The sequence below is a fragment of the Peromyscus californicus genome, unplaced genomic scaffold (genome assembly GCF_007827085.1).
Source record: "Peromyscus californicus insignis strain IS unplaced genomic scaffold, ASM782708v3 Scaffold_7__1_contigs__length_154581171, whole genome shotgun sequence".
In the NCBI taxonomy this organism is placed as follows: Eukaryota; Metazoa; Chordata; class Mammalia; order Rodentia; family Cricetidae; genus Peromyscus; species Peromyscus californicus.
Window position 1 is genome coordinate 151,789,438 of NW_026294595.1, and position 20,643 is coordinate 151,810,080.

At 46.3% G+C, this 20,643-nt stretch overlaps 1 pseudogene; it reads left to right on the forward strand.

The window, feature by feature from the left end:
• The first annotated feature begins 2,345 nt into the window (after positions 1-2,345).
• LOC128101032 (60S ribosomal protein L8-like) overlaps positions 2,346-20,643 on the forward strand; it is a 103,028-nt pseudogene continuing 84,730 nt past the window's right edge.

Consider the following 20,643-nt stretch of genomic DNA (forward strand, 5'->3'; position numbering starts at 1 on the left):
TGGTGGCTGTGTAAGGGGCTGTCCTCCAGCCTCCAGAGCCTTGAGGACCAAATGTCTCTTGTTTGAGGCACCTACTCTAGGATACCCTTTAAACAGTTCAAACAGGCTAACGTAACCCCTGTTAAGCTAAACTTTTTGGAGTCAAGCATACCTTCACTCGTGACTAGGTGAACACACCACCTAAGTGCCCCCATTGCTGTCGCCAGGCTCATCAAAACCTGGGCAAATGCTGCTTACTGCTTGATTGACCGAGACCACAGACCATCGATAACAGGTCTGCACAGTGCGCTGCCCCTCGTCTCTGCCTTAAAGGGCTGTGTCCACCAAGAGCTGGCCTCCCTCCCTTCCCTTGTGTGTGAGTCTCCCCCTGTTCTCAGCCAGCCAACACACATGCCTTCCTGACCCAAGCATTCAGCAAGATAGAGGCAATCTCTGCCAGGCTCCACACTTAGAGGCTGTCACAAACGAAGTGACAAGATAGGTGAGGGTGCTGACCTTGGAAGAAAGAGAAGGGGCCATGTGGGGAAAGGACCAGGTCCAAGGTACAGCTGATGAAGTCCACACTGCGGCTGGGAGCAGGCTTTGGTTATCACATCCTGCCCGCATCAGAGCACTCAGCCTTGCAAGGGATGGAATCCATTGCCAGATCTTAGAGAAGACAGTAAGCAAGATGAGACTTAAGAGTGTGAAAATCTTCTTGAGGTGGGGGCTTGGAGGGAGATTTCCTGAGCCTGCTGTAAAAATGAATGTCAAACCAACTTTCTTATCTTGAAAATGTTGTAAAAATAACTCATTTAGAGTTGGGGGTGTGAATAGATAACAGTCATAATAGCTGTCATTCATTGAATGCTTAGGCATCAAGCCAAAGGTCTCAGGTACAAGATGTCATTTAATTTAATCCTGAAATGATCCACAAGTTAGACTTGATCACCTGCTTCTCAACTAGAAACAGGAAGTGTCAGAGTATCCAAGGCTCTGTTTGAATGCATCCAGCCATCAGGGCCAAGCTGGGTCTGAAATTAGGATTGTCTGCTGGGGCCATGGCCAGGACACTCCTCCTCACCTGATGCCCACCCCCACTCCAGAGCAGGCACAGGGTGTTTAACATTTCACAGACAAGGAACTGATGCTGAGAGAAGACAGCCATCTCCTGACCTGGGAGCCAAGGTTCTCTTAGCCATGCTACTTTTATAGATCAGAGGAGAAGATGCAGGGTTGGTACATGAAAGCACATGTTGCCAAGTCTGATGACCCAAGTTTCTTCCATGGATCCACATGGTGGCCAGAGACAGAACTGATTCCTGAAGTTGTCCTCCTGACCTACACACACACACATCACATGAGCCCTGGGGTATACGCCCATGCCCACCCCTACCCCCACACACTAATAAATAGGTAGATAAATAAACAAATAAAAATGCAAAGCAAAGATTTTTTGAAGAAAAGGAACATGCAGTTGGTATTTGTGGCATCATTACCTACCAACGTCTAAATGAAAGAAAATGTCTCACTTTCATGTTTTCTCACAAGCAAGACCTTGAGTGACTTAGAAAAGCACAAAATAATTTTAATTCCATGAGGGAAGATTGTGTCAGACACGTTCAGAGAGTTCAGGGTGGCAGGGCAGTCCTGCAGAGAAAGAGAGGGTAGAAAAGGAGGTGGCTGGGGCGGGGTGGGAGCAGGAAGCAGCCTCCTCCGACTTTCCCATCTAACTGCTGAATCACCCTGTTTAACCCCCGGGGGTGAAAATGAGAGTTCCCAGGACAGGAATGATGCTGGAAATGACCACACCCAAACAGACCAGTGGTTCTTCAAAGTGAGTACTTCCAGGCAGTGTCCCTAGAAACAAACTCCTTATTCTTGTGTTTAAATGATTGTATACAATTTCAGCCAACACCTCTACTTTCCAGAAAATGCAAAGCAATTTATTCAAGAGATGAATTTGAGCCATTGAATAAAACACATTCAAAATCATATTTGAATCTAAAAATTCAAGAAGAAATGAGATAGTGAATTGAGTTCTGTAATTCTGGGTCTGTGTGTGATTCCTGCCAGGAAGGTGACAGAGTACAGCCTGTGAAATCAGATCCCTGGGCACTAGTCTGTCCACACCAACCTCTGTCTCTCACAGTGGACGGAGGGAACGCCTGTGATCAGCAGACACAATTAGCAGTTACTTGGTCCCTCGCTCCCCTATGAGCATGTCTGTAGGTGACTGCAGAGGCCACCACTGGGTCACCATGAAAACGACACCCATGCTCCAGGAGAGACGATTCAGTCTGTAAAGCACCCTTTGCAAACACAAGGACCTGAGCTCAATCCACAGAATACATAAAATGCCTGGCATGGCGGTAAGCCCTAGATGGGGTAGTGGAGACAGGAGGATCCTGTGGATTGCTGGCCAGCCAGCCTACCTTACTTGGCGAGTTCTAAGCCAGTGAGAGATCCTGTCTCAAAAAACAATATTGCCTGAGGGGCAATATCAAGGCTGTCTGCTGGCCTCCATAGACACAGGCACATAGTGTGAGTGTACCCACATGTGCACACACACGGGCACACATACATGCAAGAAAACACCCCAGTCCCTGAGGTGTTTAAATGGGGCCTCCAGGATCCTCAAGTCTGATTGCTAACCCCAAAGCAGACCCTTTAGATTCCAAATAGTCCTCGTGTTTATTGCACCTTTTATTTCCGAGACACAGTCTAACATCAGCAAAAGCTAAAGATGAAAAAAGACAGGCAGATCTTTGAATCTACCTCGAGAACCTGGCTCACAAGAGCACGGATGCAACATTCCTCAATAACAAGATGGAGAAATCTTTTAGTAAACTCAAAGCCGTTTCGTATTAGACTCTAATTCAGCTCTATAGATTTGGGGAAAGCAGAAGGAGAAGATGGGGTCGCCTCTGTTTCATGTCTGGCCAGGAGGAGATGAACACCTGCAGGGAGGCACTGGCTTAGCGCACTCCTGATGCTATGACCAAATGCCAGGATGATCCAGGCACCAGCCAGGACAGGTCTGGTGAGGCCCAGCCTTTACTGCTTCCTCTATGGTCCTGTGCTTTAAAGGTGGGCCACGACCTGTGTCATGTAACTGAATGCCAGGGCTGTGGAGAGACTGTCAACAGTAAAAAAATCTCTGGATATGAACAACCAAGAATTAATTAGAAATAGAACTTTCAGGAATCTAAGGCTATGTCATGTGACTTTGGGGTGGCTTTGGTTCTGAAGACAGGACAAGCTGTGCATCTGTTGGCACACCACTCTAAGCCAGCAGACACTCCCTGCAAAGCAGAGCTCAGACTCCAGACTGTCGCTTATCATGAACAGCACATACCCGGTTTTCTGCTCCTATAGCAACATAGTCATTTAATTACAGAAAACGAAGACATTTAATATTTTATCCTCAGGAAGTAAGCACCAAGTCAGAGTATCATCTTGTTAGAATGTTTGAGTTTTAATATTTCTATTTGAGTTAATAACTTGAGTTTCATTTTAAAAAATCATTAAACAAATTTTGGCTTCGGATTAGGACAGAATTTCCAACAATCTCTGAAATGGCTCTAAATGTACTTCTGCCATTTTGTACTATGTACTTATGCAAAGCAGCATTCTCAGAATTGATGATTATAAAATCAAAATATCAATAAGTTCTAAAAAGAAGTGGATATACTCTATGTCCTGCAGGATCAAATATTCAGCCAAGATTTAATCTCTAGGTAAAAATAGAGAAACATACCCATCTCACCAGTATGCAAATTTGCTTTCATCTTTAATAAATGATAACCTCGTGTGTATGCTAAAGAGATGTTTTAAAATAAATGTCCTTATCATTTATTATCAGTAAATCTTCAATTTGTATACCCAGTTTATCTACCTGGAAGTTGTATGAAATTTCTCATATGAAAAGGGGTAGTGATTGGAAAGTTAAGCAGACTTTCTCAATTAGCTGTTGAGATGACTCAGCAGGTAAGATATCTGCTTCCCAGCCTGAGGACACCACCATCCCCAGGACATGGTAAAAGGGAAAATCAGCTCCTACAAGTTATCTTCTGCACTCCACATGTGCACTGAGGCATGCCACATATACAGGTGCACACATGCACACAAATAAATAAATACAGTAAGAACAATTTTTAACAAGAGAAGGCCAACTCTGGGGAGAGGAATGAATTTCCACACTGTACAAAAGCTGACAAGAAAGTATACATATCCTCCGTCCCTTTCCTAAGGTACTCCTCTAAAGCACTCTAGCTCACCAGCCCCCCCTCCCCCCTTTCTCTCTCTCTCTCTCTCTCTCTCTCTCTCTCTCTCTCTCTCTCTCTCTCTCTCGTGTGTGTGTGTGTGTGTGTGTGTGTGTGTGTGTGTGTGTGTGTGTGTGTGAGTGTGTGTTCCTGTGTATATGCATGTGGAGGCCAGAGGTCACTGTCAGTCATTTTCCTCATTTTCTGTCCACTTTAATTTTTGAGACATGGTCTCTGACTGAACATGGAGTTCCCTAACTATGCCAGACTGGTTCCAAGGAATCCTCCTGTGTCCACCTCCCCACCTCCCCAGGGTTGGGTTAAAGATTTATGCCTCTGCACACGGCCTTTCAGGGGTTGCTGAGGATTGAACTTAGGTCTTCATGATTGCAAGGCAAACGCTTTAATGACTGAGCCATCTGCCCGGCCCCTAAAGCACTCACTTTTAACACCAGTGAGGATACATTCAGGGCTCAGCAGGTCCAGAATCCTCATGAGTGGTCTCTGTTCTCTACCTGCTCTCAGCACCCCAGACCCGACAATTCCCTTGCTTCTAGGGTTTAAAGCTGTAAATCTGAAGCCAGTGCCCAGAAACTAAAACTGAGGACTGGCTCCAGCATGAGCTCATGGTCATGGACTCATTCCTATGTGTTCAATGTCATGGACATCATGTGTTTTGGCTGGTGTGTCCTTTCTCATCTCTGCAGGCTTTTGCTTCCATGACAGCATCTCCTACTGCTGTGTCTTTGGGACTCCCTGCCTCCTCCTTCTAGATTTATGATTACAAACTTGGTCCCACCTAGATGGTCCAGCACAATGCCATCATGACCACTAACAATTTCATCTGAGAAGTCCCATTTACACTGGAAGTTAAATATGTCCATGGGCTTTTGTTTAGGAGGGAGACTGGTGAGGAGCCTACTACTTCCACTTTCTGTGGCCACAGTCTGTCTTCTGCAAACTTTCCCTGTTTCTCCTAAGACCTGGTCCCATGATCTGCATTTGTGGTCAGTGCTGGAGTTTCTGCATCTCTATGAATTTACTTGCTCATCCTGCAAGTTGTAATTAGTTGCTAAGTTGTGACAGGTGTTCCTGGGAATCAGGCAAGACTTTAAAGGGCTTGACAATGCTCAAAGTATCCCCAGAAAACTTACATGGGCAGGAAGTCGGGGAGCAGGCTATTGGTGTTGCTGGCTCCTGTGGAGGGGAAGTGACCTGGGCCAGTTATGAGGGGAATGGATACAGGGGAAAGAGAAAGGTCGGGCTCTCCGAGAAAGAAGGCATTGCTGTGGGATGGTCTGTATGTCAAGTGTGTTGCTGATTGGTTAATAAATAAATCACTGATTGGCCAGTGGCCAGGCAGGAAGTATAAGCGGGACAAGGAGGAGAATAAAGCTGGGAAGTGGAAGGCTGAGGTGGCGAGAGACACTGCCAGCTGCCACGATGACAAGCAGCATGTGAAGACACCGGTAAGCCACGAGCCGCGTGGCAGGGTATAGATTTGTGGAAATGGATTAATTTAAGCTGTAAGAACAGTTAGCAAGAAGCCTGCCACGGCCATACAGTTTGTAACCAATATAAGTCTCTGTGTTTACTTGGTCGGGTCTGAGTGGCTGTGGGACTGGCAGGTGAGAGAGATTTGTCCTGACTGTGGGCAAGGCAGGAAAACTCTAGCTACAATGCATGGTGGAGATGGCATCAGAGGGGACATGGCTTGTGTGGAGAGCAATGTTCGCTGGATAGATTCTCTGACTTGGGCAGAGCTGGCTTCTGAAGTGTCTGCAGTCATAGGGGTTGTCTTACATTTAGAGAAGTGTCCTGGAAGGATTTTAGAGAATATTCTAGGATACAATAGACAGAGTAAGGACAGTATTAACGGCAAGATGGCCATGAAAGCCAGGGACCCTAGACTGGGTGGCATATGGGACAGAAAGGAAGCATGTGCTAGAGGGCCCAGGGCTCTGACTGTGGAGCCTTTGATCAGGGGTAAGATGCAGAGGACGGTCCATATAGCAGTGTCCAACAGTAGATTCAGCCGGATGCAAACCCCCAGCCCTGACCTGCCCATACACAAGCTGAGTGACCAGCAAGTGGGCACATCCAGATTGTGTGAGTGCCTATTGGTGGGGTTGAGGGATAGTTAGTGATTCCATGAATAAAATGCCAGGCCTGGGTGTTTTTATAGAAGATACCCAGGAAAAGGCAGCCATCATTGAGTGGGGAAGGATTGTGTGTGTTCCATCGTTCCAACTCACACACAAAAGGCAAGGGACTTCCTTTTCTATAACTCACATTATCTTGGCAACAAGCAAATATAGGAGAGATTCAATAATATCAGGTTTAGGAGTTAAGCCTAAAAGCCCAGACTGATGAATGTAAGGGATAAAAAGTTGCATCATGGAGCTGGGAGATGGCTCAGTTGGTAAAGTTTCTGCCATGTGCACATGAGGATCTCAAACACTCACATGAAACCAGGTACAGTGGTGAGAGTCTGTAAACCCAGCATTTGGGGGAGTTGGAGAAAGGTGGATTTCTAGAGTTCATTGGCCAACCAAACTAGCTTTATCCATTAGGTCCAGTTCAGTGAGAGACCTAGTCTCAAAAGTTAAGGTGGAATCTTTCAGCCGAAACTTGCCAGCTGACCCATCGGCATGAGCCAGGTGATCTGAGGTCAGAGGCAGGACATCTGGGTTCTGTATCCCTCATACAGGAACATGAAACAGAACACATTAAGGGCGCTCATTTGCCTGCTGTGGATTTCGCTGAGCAGCATGGCTATATTAAGTGCATGGTAAAAGATACGATGCATACCCGGGTGCTGGGGATACTGTGAATGTGTTGCTCTGATTGATTGATAAATAAAATGCTGATTGGCCAGTAGCCAAGCAGGAAGTATAGTATAGGCAGGATAAGGAGAGAGGAGAATTCTGGGAAGTAGAAGGCTGAGTCAGGAGATGCTGTCATCCACCGCCATGAAGAGCAGGATGTAAAGTGATGTAAAGTGCTGGTAAGCCACAAACCACATGGCAAGGTATAGATTTATAGAAATGGGTTTATTTAAGATACAAGAACTAGATATCAAGAAGCCTGAGCCACACTGCCATACAGTTTATAAGTAATATAAGTCTCTGTGTGTTTACTTGGGTTCAAGTGGGAGCTGAACAGAATCAGGAAAACTCCAGATACACCCTGGCCTGGTCATCATGACCCTGGCCACAAGGCTTCCTTGAGAGGTAGTCTTTCATGATCCCCATCTACTTAAGGAGCAGATGGAGCTGTTCATCATTGCAGAGGGAATCCACATCAGGCAATTTGTGTACTGCAGCAAGATGCCCACTCAGTATCAGTAATGTTTTGCCCATGGGTATCTTGCCTGAGTGTACAATGGTGTGTTATCTGGAAGAGAAACCTGGGAAGTATGTCAAGCTTGCACAAGATTCCAGAAACTATCTCTCAGTTACCTCCCACAACCCCAGAGACCCAGAAGACTCAAGCAAAGCTGCCTTCAAGACCCAAGGTCATTTTCTCAACTAACAGAGCTCTTGTTGGTGTAGTGGCCAGTGGGTGCAGAATTGACAAGCCTAACTTAAAGTCTGGTTGTGTGTTCCACAAGTACAAAGCAAACAGGACTTGTTGGACATGAGTACAGGGCATGGCCATGAATACTGTGGAGCATTCCTTTCAAGGTAGTAACCTCCAGCACATTAGCAAGCCCTCCAGTATTTGAAGAGATGCTCCTGTTGGGTGCAAAGTGGGTCTCATTGCATGCACACCACAAATATGTACATTCACACACACACACACACACACACACACACACACACACACACACACACAAAGTTTTATAAAGTTGTCAAAAGAAAACTACAAAACATTGCTGGTTGTTTTATTACTCTTTGCTCTTTGGGGAGGAGCCCAGGACCCAGCTCCCAAATAAATACACAGAGGCTTATTCTTACTTATAAATGCCCAGCCTTAGCTTGGCTTATTTCTAGTCAACTTTCCTTAACTTAAATTGTCCCCATCTACCTTTTGCCTCTGGGCTTTTTTTCTTCTCTAACTTCCGTGTATCTTACTTTCACTCTTACTCCGTGGCTGGCCAGCCCCTAGCGTCCTCCTCTTCTCCTTTTTGTGTTCCTTGATCTCTTTTCTCTCTTTTTCTCCCTTATTTATTCCCTCTGCCTGCCAGCCCCGCCTATCCTGTCTCCTGCCTTGCCATTGGCCATTCATTTCTTTATTAGACCAATCAGGTGTTTTGGACAGGCACAGTAACACAGCTTCACAGAGTTAAACAAATACAACGTAAAGGAATGTAACACATCTTTGCATCATTAAACAAATATTCCACAGCATAAACAAATGTAATACATCTTAAAATAACATTCTAGAATAAAACATAGTAACTCTTAGAAGAAATGTGACATAGCAAGAAAGGAAAGAATGTAACATTGATTAGATCCTGAGGATACTCCAGCAGGAAGGAAAAGCCTGCAGAGTCCCACTGAGGTCGGGTTGGGTCACATTCATATGTGAACAACAATAGATGTCAGTAAGAGATCTGGTTCAAAGCAGACCCCAATGCCTAGCTGCCCAGAGATGCCTCCTTGTACCTCCCTACAGATAAAGCTGTAACCACAGAACCAAGTCAAGAGGAGGAAAGTGATCCCAGACCTGAAGGCTAGGAGAGTATCCTATCCTGGTGCAGTCTGGGGAAAAAAATCACATTAATTTGTGCTTTAATTTTTAGTATTCAGAATATTAAAGTGAATTACCTAATAGCCAGAGAAGCTTGGTTTGCACTGGCATTATCTGTAAGTAATACATCGTGCACTGATGAACATTAATTGATGATGACCACTCTTCCCATGCACTGAAACCTCATGGAGAATTTAAATCCCAACAAATGGACCCTCATCCCCCATGTGCTGGGTCACATCAGCTTCTCCTAACATTACCAGGCTTTCCTTCCTGTTCTAACCAGGAATTGAGTCTGCTGAGCACTACAGCTGTAATGTGACGGAGCAGATGTGGGGTTGAAATCTACATCAATGCATGAGGTTATGTGGCCCCACTGGCTTCTGGCTTGGCTCAGAGTGTTCACCCAGGTAAGCCTGAGCCCTGACCCTTCCTCTAGCTGTCCCTCAGCCTCCCCACTCGAGAGAACTGTTCTCTAGTGTCACCCATACATTTCTCCTAGTATTGTAGTAGGTTTCTCCACCTTCCAACTCTGGCCTGAAGGGAGGCCAGGTGGATGCCCACATCTTCTCTACTCTCACATCCTGAAGCTGTGATGGGTGCCTCTCAGGTCCAGAATGGGAAATGATGCCACCTTTCACTCTCAGTCCACTGACTGTGGACCTCTTGGGCTTCACACAAAGCATGAGTTATGAAGCTATCCCTATGGAAGTCCAGCAGCTGCTGCATCCCTTCTCCTCCACCTCCCTTCCACCATCCAGCAAGGAGAGCTCTTGTCTGGTCTGGAAAAAGGAGGGAAACGAGTCTGGAACAAGACACTGTTGATTTAGCAATGACTATTCATCAACCCATAGCTTCTGTTCTTGGGGTCCAGAAGACTTTTGACAGCTGGAGGGCAATGCCATGCATTCCCAAAGCCTATCTTAAACCTCGCCAGTCTCTTTTTCTCTACATTTCTTCCCTAAGAAACCTGTTTCAAGACTCCTGTGTGAGAGTTGGGACAGGTGGGCAGAAATAAGGCACAACAAGGCATTCTAGTGAGCCCTATATTTACTCTGCTAGCCTTGGCAAGGCTGCTATGACAAACCACTACTGAATGGCAACGTCTAACAGTGGAGGTGTGTTTGGCTCACAGCCTGGAGGCTGGGAACTCCAAGGTCAAAGAGCCACATCTGAGGAGGGCTTATTTCTTACATCAGGGCATGGTAGAACCACAGGAGCATGAAGAAAAGAACCAGAGGGAGCCGAGCTCCTGTGTTAACGTACACTGTGAACTCCCACCTGTGGTGGTATTGTGTTTCCCAAAATATTGTGCACCCTAATAAGCTTATCTGGGGTCAGAGACGGAACAGCCACAATATTAAACATAGAGGTTAGGCAGTGGTAGCACACGCCTTTAATCCTAGCATTCCAGAGGCAGAAATCCATCTGTTCAAGGATACAGCCAAGCATGATAACTCATGCCTTTCATCCCAGAAAGTGAGCCTTTAATCCCAGGGAGTGGTGGTAGAAAGCAGAAAGGTATATAAGGTGTGAGGACCAGAAACTAGAAGCATTTGGCAGGTTAAGCATTTGGCTGGTTAAGCTTTCAGGCTTCTAGCAGCACAGTTCAGCTGAGAGTCATTTGGATATGAGGACACAGAGGCTTCTAGTCTGAGGAAACAAGATCAGCTGAGAAGTTGGCCAGGTGAGGTTAGCTGTGGCTTGTTCTGTCTCTCTGATCTTCCAGCTTCACCCCAATACCTGGCTCACAGGTTTGATTTTATTAATAAGAACTTTTAAGATTCATGCTACATCCACCAGCAAGACAGTGGCCCATGAAAAGGGGAGCACACCTGACCACATCACAAGGCCCCTCCATCAACACTATGGTACTGGGAATTGCGTTCTCAGCTCTCTTAGTTAGGGTTTTATTGTTATAATGAAGCATCACGACCAAAATCAAGTCGGAGAGGAGAAAGTTGATTTGGCTTCCACTTCCACATCGCTGTTCAGCACTGAAGAAAGTCAAGACAGGAACTCAAACAGGGTAGCATCCTAGAGGCAGGAGCTGATGCAAAGGCCATGGAGGAGTGCTGCTTACTGGCTTGCTCCTCATGGCTTGCTCAGCCTGCTTTCTTATAGAACCCAGGACCATCAGCCCAGGAATGGCACCACTCATAATGGGAGGGGCCCTCACATACAAACACTAATTTAGAAAATGTCCTACAGGCCCATATTATGGAGGCATCTTCTCAACTGAGGCTCCCTTCTCATTGATGGCTCTAGCTTGTGTCAAGTTGACATAAAACTAGCCAGTGCACCAGCATGTGAACTTTGAACCACATTCAAGCCACAGCAGCAGGGTGCACATGTGGGCACCCACTTTTTGCCACTCTCTCATCATCAGCTCCTAGCTGGGCAGTGCCCCAGCAACCAAGAAATATTGCATCTGTAGATCAGATGCTGTAGCCCGGTTGTTTTTGCCATGGACTGTCCGAACCGTCCAGAACAGTTTCTAAAACATGATGCTCAGACCCTTTCTCAGCGTTGTCTGCACCTGAACTCCCTGACTGTCCAAACACTCAATGAAGGATCCCATGCAACCAAACTGGGAGTCTCTGGTAGGGAAAGTACAATTTTCTGAAAATTAGCTCTTTTGCCTTTGAATGAATAAAAAAACAAAAACAAAAACACCTCAATTTCTGCAAATAACATACTATATTGCCAAAGCAGAGGGAAAAATAATAAGACTGTAAGTCAGAAAGTGTTTTGACTTTTGGCAATTTGTAAGGTTTAAAGAACTAGCCCATTTGTCAGAGATGAATGATGTGTTAATTTCCAGCCTGGTTGAGTTTCTGTAGAAGACTAACAGGTTGGTTCTAAATGTGTTCTTAGTGTGTATTGACGGGGTGTCTCAGGATAGGATAAAAGTAATATGAATTTCAAATGCAACAGAACATGGGAAAGGAGAGAAGTTAGGAAGGAGAGAATGAGTGGGAGAGAACTAGGCTAGGGATCCCCCACCCAACATCACCGTGTATGCTTCGTCGTCATCTGCATTGACGCATTTGTCCACACGCAAGCGCACCCATGGAGTGTGTGTGTGTACATACACAAGTGCACCCATGGAGTGTGTGTGTGTACATACACAAGTGCACCCATGGAGTGTGTGTGTGTACATACACAAGTGCACCCATGGAGTGTGTGTGTACATACATAAGTGCACCCATAGAGTGTGTGTATGTACATATGCAAGTGCACCCAGGGAATGTGTGTGTGTATATACGCAAGTGCACCCATGGACTGTGTGTGTGTGTGTACATACAAAAGTGCACTCATGGAGTGTGTGTGTGTGTGTGTGTGTGTGTGTGTGTGTGTGTACATACACAAGTGCCCACCACCACTCCAGCAAAAGACTCCCTTCCATGCCAAGGCTTCTGTCTTCAATGGACCTTGGGTATTATTTTTTCGTTGCTGTTTGTTTTTGTTTTTTTTTTTTTGTTTTTTTTTTTTTGGTTTTTCGAGACAGGGTTTCTCTGTGTAGCTTTGCGCCTTTCCTGGAACTCACTTGGTAGTCCAGGCTGGCCTCGAACTCACAGAGATCCACCTGGCTCTGCCTCCCGAGTGCTGGGATTAAAGGCGTGCGCCACCACCGCCCGGCCAAGCCAACTATAAGTTATGGGTAACGCAGGCAGAAAAGCCACTGTGGTAGGAAAAATAAATGTATCCCCCAAATGCCCATGACCCAATCTGGAGTCCTGTAAACTCGTTACCTTACAGTCATAGTTCTCAACCTATGTGTTGGGACCCTTTCATAAGCGTTGTGTATCAGATGTCCTGCATATCAGATATGTACAATTTGTAACAGTAGCAAAATTACACTTATGAGGTAGCAATGAAATAATTGTACAGTTGGGGGTCTCCACATGAGGAACTGAATTAAAGGGTCGCAGCGTTAGCAAGGTTGAGAACCACCACCCTACAAGGTGAGATGCACTTTGCAGACATGACTCAGTTAACGATTGTGAGATGGAAGGCTCTCTTGAGTAGTCGTAGACCCAGGACTTCATGCAGGCTAAGCATACATTCTACTGGCTAAGCTGCACCCCAGCCCTCCCCAGCCTTAAATGATCAACCTTGCAGTTACATGGCTTGGAGAGCCATTGTAGCCAGGGCTGCAGGCTGGTGGTGCAGGTAGGATGTGACATGCTCCTCATGACCTTTCCGGTATAGAAAAGCAGGGTTTGCACATGACCCTTTCCACATGGGTATCCATGTCTTTACACATGACTGTGTAAGCAGAGGTGGTTGAAGTTTCGATGTCCCCAACCCAATGAAAAGAGGTCAGATCAATAATGAAACTCGAGACCGGCAGAAGCCAGATATCCACATTCAGAGGCTGGAGGAGGGCAACTGCTCACACAGTCTCTTAGTTTCAAAAGCATGCCATTTGCTGTATCCACAAACACAATCCCTTGCTAGAGACAGCATGTGTATCTTCTTCCTTGGCCTCTCTACCCACTGCTAGTCTTGCTCCCTAGTTACCACAGGGCAAGTGTCACCTGGCCACACATGGGACCTCAGAATAGGAGGTTTTGTAATCGATTAAAAAACTCGACCTGAATTCGCATTTGACTTTTCCTTATGTTTAATTAAGTCTAATTAAACAATGCTGACATCTTCCTGGCACCTGTGGTGCAATTACGTTAAATATTTAATGCTTGTGAAGGATTAGGCTGCGCTCCTAATCTATAGCTGCAATCTGTTTCCTCTCTGGAGTGCTTTTAATTTAGTTCTGTCTTTGTAGAATGAGTTACGTTTCAGAGGAAATTGGTAAGGACTTGGGTACTGGACAAACAGATCTGCGCTCAAGGACTGGAGCGCTGAGATGCCACCGTGCCAATGTCACTGATACTTGGGTTCCTGTCCAGGTGTGTGTTCCCAGGGAGAACAGGAAGGGCAAAGGCATCAAGGATTGCCAGGAAAATTTACAAGTTCACACAACTTCACAGATGAAAAATGTCCCCCACAGTCTTAGGCACATGAACACTTGGTCCCCAGTTGGTGGTACTATTTAAGGAGGTTTAAGTGGTGCTGTCTTGCTAGAGGAAGTGTGTCATTGAAGGTGGGCTTTGAGATTAAAAGCCGTAAGCCAGTTACTTCCCCTTGGCTCTCTCTGCATCACGTTCTTGGTTGAGATATGAACTCATCACATTCTTGGTTGACATATGAACTCATCACATTCTTGGTTGAGATATGAACTCTCCACTTTGGCTCCTGCACCTGTGCCTAGCACCTGCTGCCAGGCTTCCCTACCATGATGGACCCTTACCACTCTGGACCCATAAGCCCAAATAAACTCTTTCTTCTATAAGTTGCTTTAGGTCATGGTGTTCTATCATAGCAACAGAAAACTAAGACACTTGGAAGTAGCTGGAACTTCTTTGCAGCTCTCCAGCCAGTTCTCCCAAAGGGCTGTCAACTGCATAATAATAACAGCAATAATTAACAGCAACAACAATGACAGCAAAAATAATAATAAAAATACATCTGTAGGTCTCTACTCCTCCCCCACTCCCACCTGTCCATGCTCCTACAGGGAAGCAAGGCCAGGTGACAGAGCTGAGCACCAGGTTGTAGACACTCATTCCAAAGAACAGGCCATGGTTGAGGATGTTGGCAGCATGTCTTGCTCCTCCTGTGGAGGACAATGTGGTGTTCATTGCTCGTATGGGCAGGAATGGTTTCTCACAGAAGAGACTCCAAGTGTTCTTCCCACAGGTAACAACTGGCACGAGACCCTGGAAACCTGAAGCTTTGCTTTGCTTCTCTAACAGCATTTTAAGTGAATTCAGTAAAAAAGATGTGTTCAGGTGGTGTTAGACCTGTCAGACCCTGTCATAATCTGTTTAAATTTATTTATTTTATGTGTATGAGTGTTGCCTGAATGTATATATGTGTACCATGTACATATAGTGCCCAAAGTTGTCAGAAGGGGCCATCAGATCCCCTGAAGCAGGAGTTATGAGCCGCCATGTGGGTGCTGGGAACCAAGCCTTGGTCCTCTGTAATAGTAGTCAGTGCTCTAACCAATGAGCAATCTCTCCAGCCCCAGTTGTTCCAGGCCTTCCTTCCTTAGTAGAGTTTGGCCAATGCTTCCTACCCAGAAATCCCTTTTGTGAGGTTATTAAGTGGAATTTTAAAAACACAAGTCATCACACTGAGCATATGCTTAGCACTGAGTGCCTTGTCTTCTGTCTTCATATTTGGGGACAGAAGGCAAAATGGACGCCACTCCTTAAGGTTAAGCTGCAACTCCCTGGAAGAGACTCAGGATCAACCAAGAAAACGGATGGTTGTAGCTGCTTCAGGGTTTGCCTAGGGCTGGAAGACAAGGCAGGCTGAGGTAAAGGGCCAGGCACACGGCAGGATGCAGGCTTCATCAGAAACTGCGAGTCATCACCTGGAGAGAGGACAGAGCACACAGGTTGGGAATCTGCAGGGGAGTCCAGTCCTTCTCCACAAGCAAATGGGGCTTCTGGGGATTCAGGTGTAACTGCTGGAAGAATGCACCCGCAAGTGAAAGTCAGCTGAGCCTCGCTGGGCAGCCATGAGAACCAAGAACAGGCAGGCAGCTGCTCCTCCCACCTGTTGAGGTGACTGAATGTGCATCTGCAGGATCTGAGCCTGGTTTTCCAAAGTAACTTTCCACTTATGTAAAATTAATAGGGAGTTCATTACGAAATCCATGTGGCTCCTTATTAAACACTTCCTGTCACTGGAAACAGTAGGTGGAGGCTCCTTAAGCTGGGGTTTTGTTGCCCTCTAGTGAGAGAGGTCAGCATTATGTATGCAAAATTATTTTTGCCACTGCATAATTAATGCTAGGTGAGGGAGGGGGAAGCGAACAGAGCCCCGGCTGGCTAGTGAGGGTGTGTGCACTCTCAAGCACATGAGTTTCTCCCTCTCCTAGCCCATCCCCCAGCCTGACTTAGGTAACAGATGGAACCCACTGCTTCTCTCCCATCACTTTTGTTCCTTGGCAGGGAAGTTGAGTTTTATATGGCTATCAACAGGCAAAGATCCAAGCATAAGGAATAAATCAACAGAGCTGATCCGAGACACAGAGTCTTAATGCATAAGTATATATTTAATGTGTCTGCCGAAAGAATGTCTAATTACCCTGTCATTGAACAAAGCGCATGTTCAACGGTGATAAATTACGCCATCCTTTACTTCTGCAAAACGTAGCGAGGGTTCCCAAAGCTGCAAAGAGATCTCTGCTCCATCTACCCAGCAGGACTAGTGACATCCAGACCAAAGCAGGAGCGGGGATGAGAGCTGGGGACAGTCCAAACATTGGCTTTCAGTCCCCAATGGCTGGTCACTTGGGCAAGAAGCAAGTCGTATCCAAGTGACCGGTCCTCTTCAGTGAGGGCTGCATCTGCGTTCTCATTTGTTGTCAGCAGGTTCTCAGAATCTGTCATCTGCTCTCCTGAACTATCCATGCAAGCACTCAAAGAGAAGCCAAGGTACCTTCCAGAAAAAGCAAAGGGAATCCCCAACACAATGCCTCTTGACTTCTCAGGTGCAAGCTGGGGCTGAAGACATCTTCTCAAGACTTAGTCATAGTTGTCCCTCTGCCTCCGAGAGGTGACAAGATTCGGATTGGGTCCCTGGGTATTTAGCAGTCCCAAATACAATTGCAGGCAGAGGGTCAATGTAATACACTATCATGTCCCTTTTGATGCCTAAAGAGACTAATGTGGGAAGGTAATGGGAATGTGGTCCAGACAGTCATGGACAGGCACAAGGGTAGCCTAGAGGCCAGCACTGCAGAGGCCATTCTAAGTATGATGCCCAGTGTGTGCTGAGCATGCTGGGTGGGCTACCTCTGCTACATTTCAGTAAGCAGATGGTCCCCTACCCATGCCTGCCTCTGTCCTCCTCCATCTCCCTGGCTCTTCTTCTCCTAGCCACCTTATGCCTTCTCCCTTAGACACTGGTCATCATGGATAGCCACAGCCCAAGGCCAGAACTGGGCATTTTCATCATGTGTGGCAGAGTGGGAGCCATATCTGCCCTGTAACTTGTTCAGGACTTGGTCCTGTCCTTTGACAGGAAGAGTAAACACAAGTCCGCCCTGCCATGGATCTGTCCTTCCCTAGGAGCATGCTCAGAGCAGCAGTCTCCTTCCTCCTTGGCAATTGAATTTCTTATTTCGTTGATTATGTTTGAAACAGCACTTTTATTTACTGAGATGGAAGAAAAGGCTTTACTGTGATGCCTCCATCGTGTGTAAAATATATAGCTGGTAACATCAGCCCGTTTATTTGCTTTACTGGATTGAGATCTATAGATGGAAGGGCAAATGAAAAATAAAGATAAAAATCTATTTCTGATACCAGATTGGCTCTAAAATGTCAAAGTTTTCTTTATTACTTTAGTAGCTATGTATCCTTATTTATCTTTCTTGGTTTGTTTTCAAAGGCTCACGGGCTGGCTGGCTGCTATTTCCATGTGTATTTGGGACTCTCTTTGCTGTCACTGGTCTTTTATTGAAGTCTTTGGGGAAACTCTGGATTCTAGGCATGACATGGCCTTCATTATCTTGAAATCAGAGCACCTATGACTACCAGTGTGAGACCTTCAGATGAGACCCTCACAAGGCCAGGCCCATGAATGTTGCTTCATAGAAGGAGTGGGAGTCATTGGACCCTTAGCTGAGATTCAAGCCCCTCCTCCTCCTGCATGTGCTCATGGAAGGTTCTAGAGTGTATACACACTGGAAGCCCAATGGGGACTCCAGTTCCACTAATGTTACTTTTGTGAGTTGTCACCTGCACAGGGTGAGCTTTTGGGAGGATGCACCTGCCTGAGTCATTCACACCCCTGAATGGGACCCTAGGAAATTGAGTGGTTTACCAGTCTAGACAAAGGTGGAATCATGTCTTTATTCTGTTGCTGCTTTTTTTTTTAATCTGGGGTGGATACAAATAGATTCCCCCAGGAAAAATATCACAACAACCTCCAAAGGCAGCTGAGAAAAGGGTCAGAAAGCCCAGCAGAGACCAGCACAGGTCAGCCCCTGGAAGTCATGCAGTCGATCTAGTACCCCAGGTTTGCTGACACAGCACACTTGAATAATTAGTGAGGACTTTCTGAGCACTCTGGTCATCACAGCACCAAGCCACTGATGGACACAATAATGCCAAGATTCTTCAGGGCTGGTTAGAGCCTGGGGTAAGACAGAATCCAGCGGCCCTAGAGGAGCTCTGTGGGCACCGTGAAGTTGAAGCGCTAGGCTAAGGCTACTCTGCTCCTAGAGTAAAGGACGTCTGCAGAATGTGGCTCTGCAGAGGGGGTTGCTGCCCTAGGAACCTGTGTGATAGGGGAGATGGAGAGCAGGATGTGCTTGCTCCTGCCATAAAGAAGGAGTGGATCATCTAAGAGCTGCTTAGAGCTGGTGCCTCTTCTCCTCTTAACTCTTGTCTCCAACAATCTGGCTTCAGGGAAAGGAGGCGACCGTTGGGAAGTCTTCATCTGCAGGACTAGTGCTCAGTCAGGCCAGTGCCTAGAAAGCTTGTGCCTCCAGGGGGACCTCACAGGCTGAGCTGGGATTTGCCCTTTTGACGAGTACCCTGTTAATTAATCTTGTTTCTCCAATTAATGGGGTTTACAGACACACAGGGATGTATGTCAGTGAGGAAGATCCTGAGGAGGGAAGACCCATTTCTGAATGTGGGCAGCACCATCCCGTGGGCTGGGGTCTTTGACTGGATGAAGAAGAGCAGCAGGCTGAGAAGTCTTTAGCTCTCTCTAATTTGCTGTGGATATCATTCTGTATAAATAAAACACTGATTGGCCAGTGGCCAGGCAGGAAGTATAGGCAGGACAAGGAGAGAGGAGAATTCTGGGAAGTGGCAGGCTGAGTGAGGAGAGACACTGCCAGCCACCGCCATGACAAGCAGCATGTGAAGATGCTGGTAAGCCACGAGCCACATGGCAAGGTATAGATTTATAGAAATGGATTAATTTAAGATGTAAGAACTAGATAGCTAGAAGCCTGAGCCATTAGGCCAAACAGTTTAAATAATATAAGTGTCTGTGTGTTTATTTTATAAGTGGGCTGTCGGACTGCCAGGGTTTGGAGGGACTGGAGAGAAAACTCTCCAGCTACACTAATTCCTGACTGTGATGTGACCACAGTCCTGCCCCACACCTTCCCATCTCAAACCACGAGGAAACCTTTCCCTCCTTAATCACTTCTGTCAAGTATGACGTCACGGCAATGAGAACTGTAGTGACTAGAAGTCCCTGCACTGATATACCTTCATGACGTCTTTCAGAATCCTGTCTGAGGTTGTCCACTGTTGCCAGCATTTCCAGTACTGAGACACTCCATGACACTTCAAGATGGGTAAATTAGTCTGGAGAAGTCTTCTGAGTCTGCTAAATCTTCTTTTTTTTTTTTTTTTTTTTTTTTTTTTTTTTTTTTTATTAATTTATTTTGCAATACAATTCAGTTCTACATATCAGCCACGGATTCCCTTGTTCTCCCCCCTCCCGTCCCCCTCACCTTCCCCCCAACCCCCCCCCCATTCCCATCTCCTCCAGGGCAAAGCCTTCCCCACAGACTGAGGTCAACCTGGTAGACTCAGTCCAGGTAGGTCTAGTCCCCTCCTCCCAGGCCGAGCCAAACAATCCTGCATAGGCCCCAGGTTTCAAACAGCCAACTCATGCAATGAGCACAAGATCTGGTCCCACTGCCTGGATGCCTCCTAAACAGATCAAGCCAATCAACTGTCTCATCCATTCAGAGGGCCTGATCCAGTGGGGACCCCTCAGCCATTGGTTCATAGTTCATGTGTTTCCATTCATTTGGCTATTTGTCCCTGTGCTTTATCCAACCTTGGTCTCAACAATTCTCGCTCATATAAACCCTCCTCATTCTCGCTAATTGGACTCCCAGAGATCCACCCGGGGCCTAGTCATGGATCTCTGCATCCAGATCCCTCAGTAGTTGGATGAGGTTTCTAGCACAACAATTAGGGTGTTTGGCCAACCCATCACCAGAGTAGGTCAGTTCAGGCTGTCTCTCGACCTCTGCCAGCAGTCTGTTGTGTGGGTATCTTTGTGGATTTCTGTGGGCCTCTCTAGCACTTTGCTTCTTCCTATTCTCATGTGGTCTTTATTTACCATGGTCTCCTATTCCTTGTTCTCCCTCTCTGTTGTTGATCCAGCTGGGATCTCCCGCTCCCCCAAGCTCTCTTTCCCTCAACCCTCGCCTTTCATTACCCCCACTCATGTCCAGGCTGTTCATGTAGATCTCATTCCATTTCTCTGTCATTGGGTGATCCCTGTGTCTTTCTTGGGGTCCTGTTTTCCAGGTAGCCTCCCTGGTGATGTGAGTAGCAGACAAGTCATCCTTGTTTCATGTCTAGTATCCTGCTATGAGTGAGTACATACCATGTTTGTCTTTCTGAGTCTGGGTTACCTCACTCAGGATGATTTTTTCTAGATCCATCCATTTGTCTGCAAACCTCATGATGCCATTGTTTTTCTCTGCTGAGTAGTATTCCATTGTGTATATGTACCACATTTTGTTTATCCATTCTTCAGTTGAAGGGCATCTGGGTTGTTTCCATGTTCTGGCTATTACAAACAATGCTGATATGAACATAACTGAACAAGTGCTCTTATGGTGTGGTTGAGCATTTCT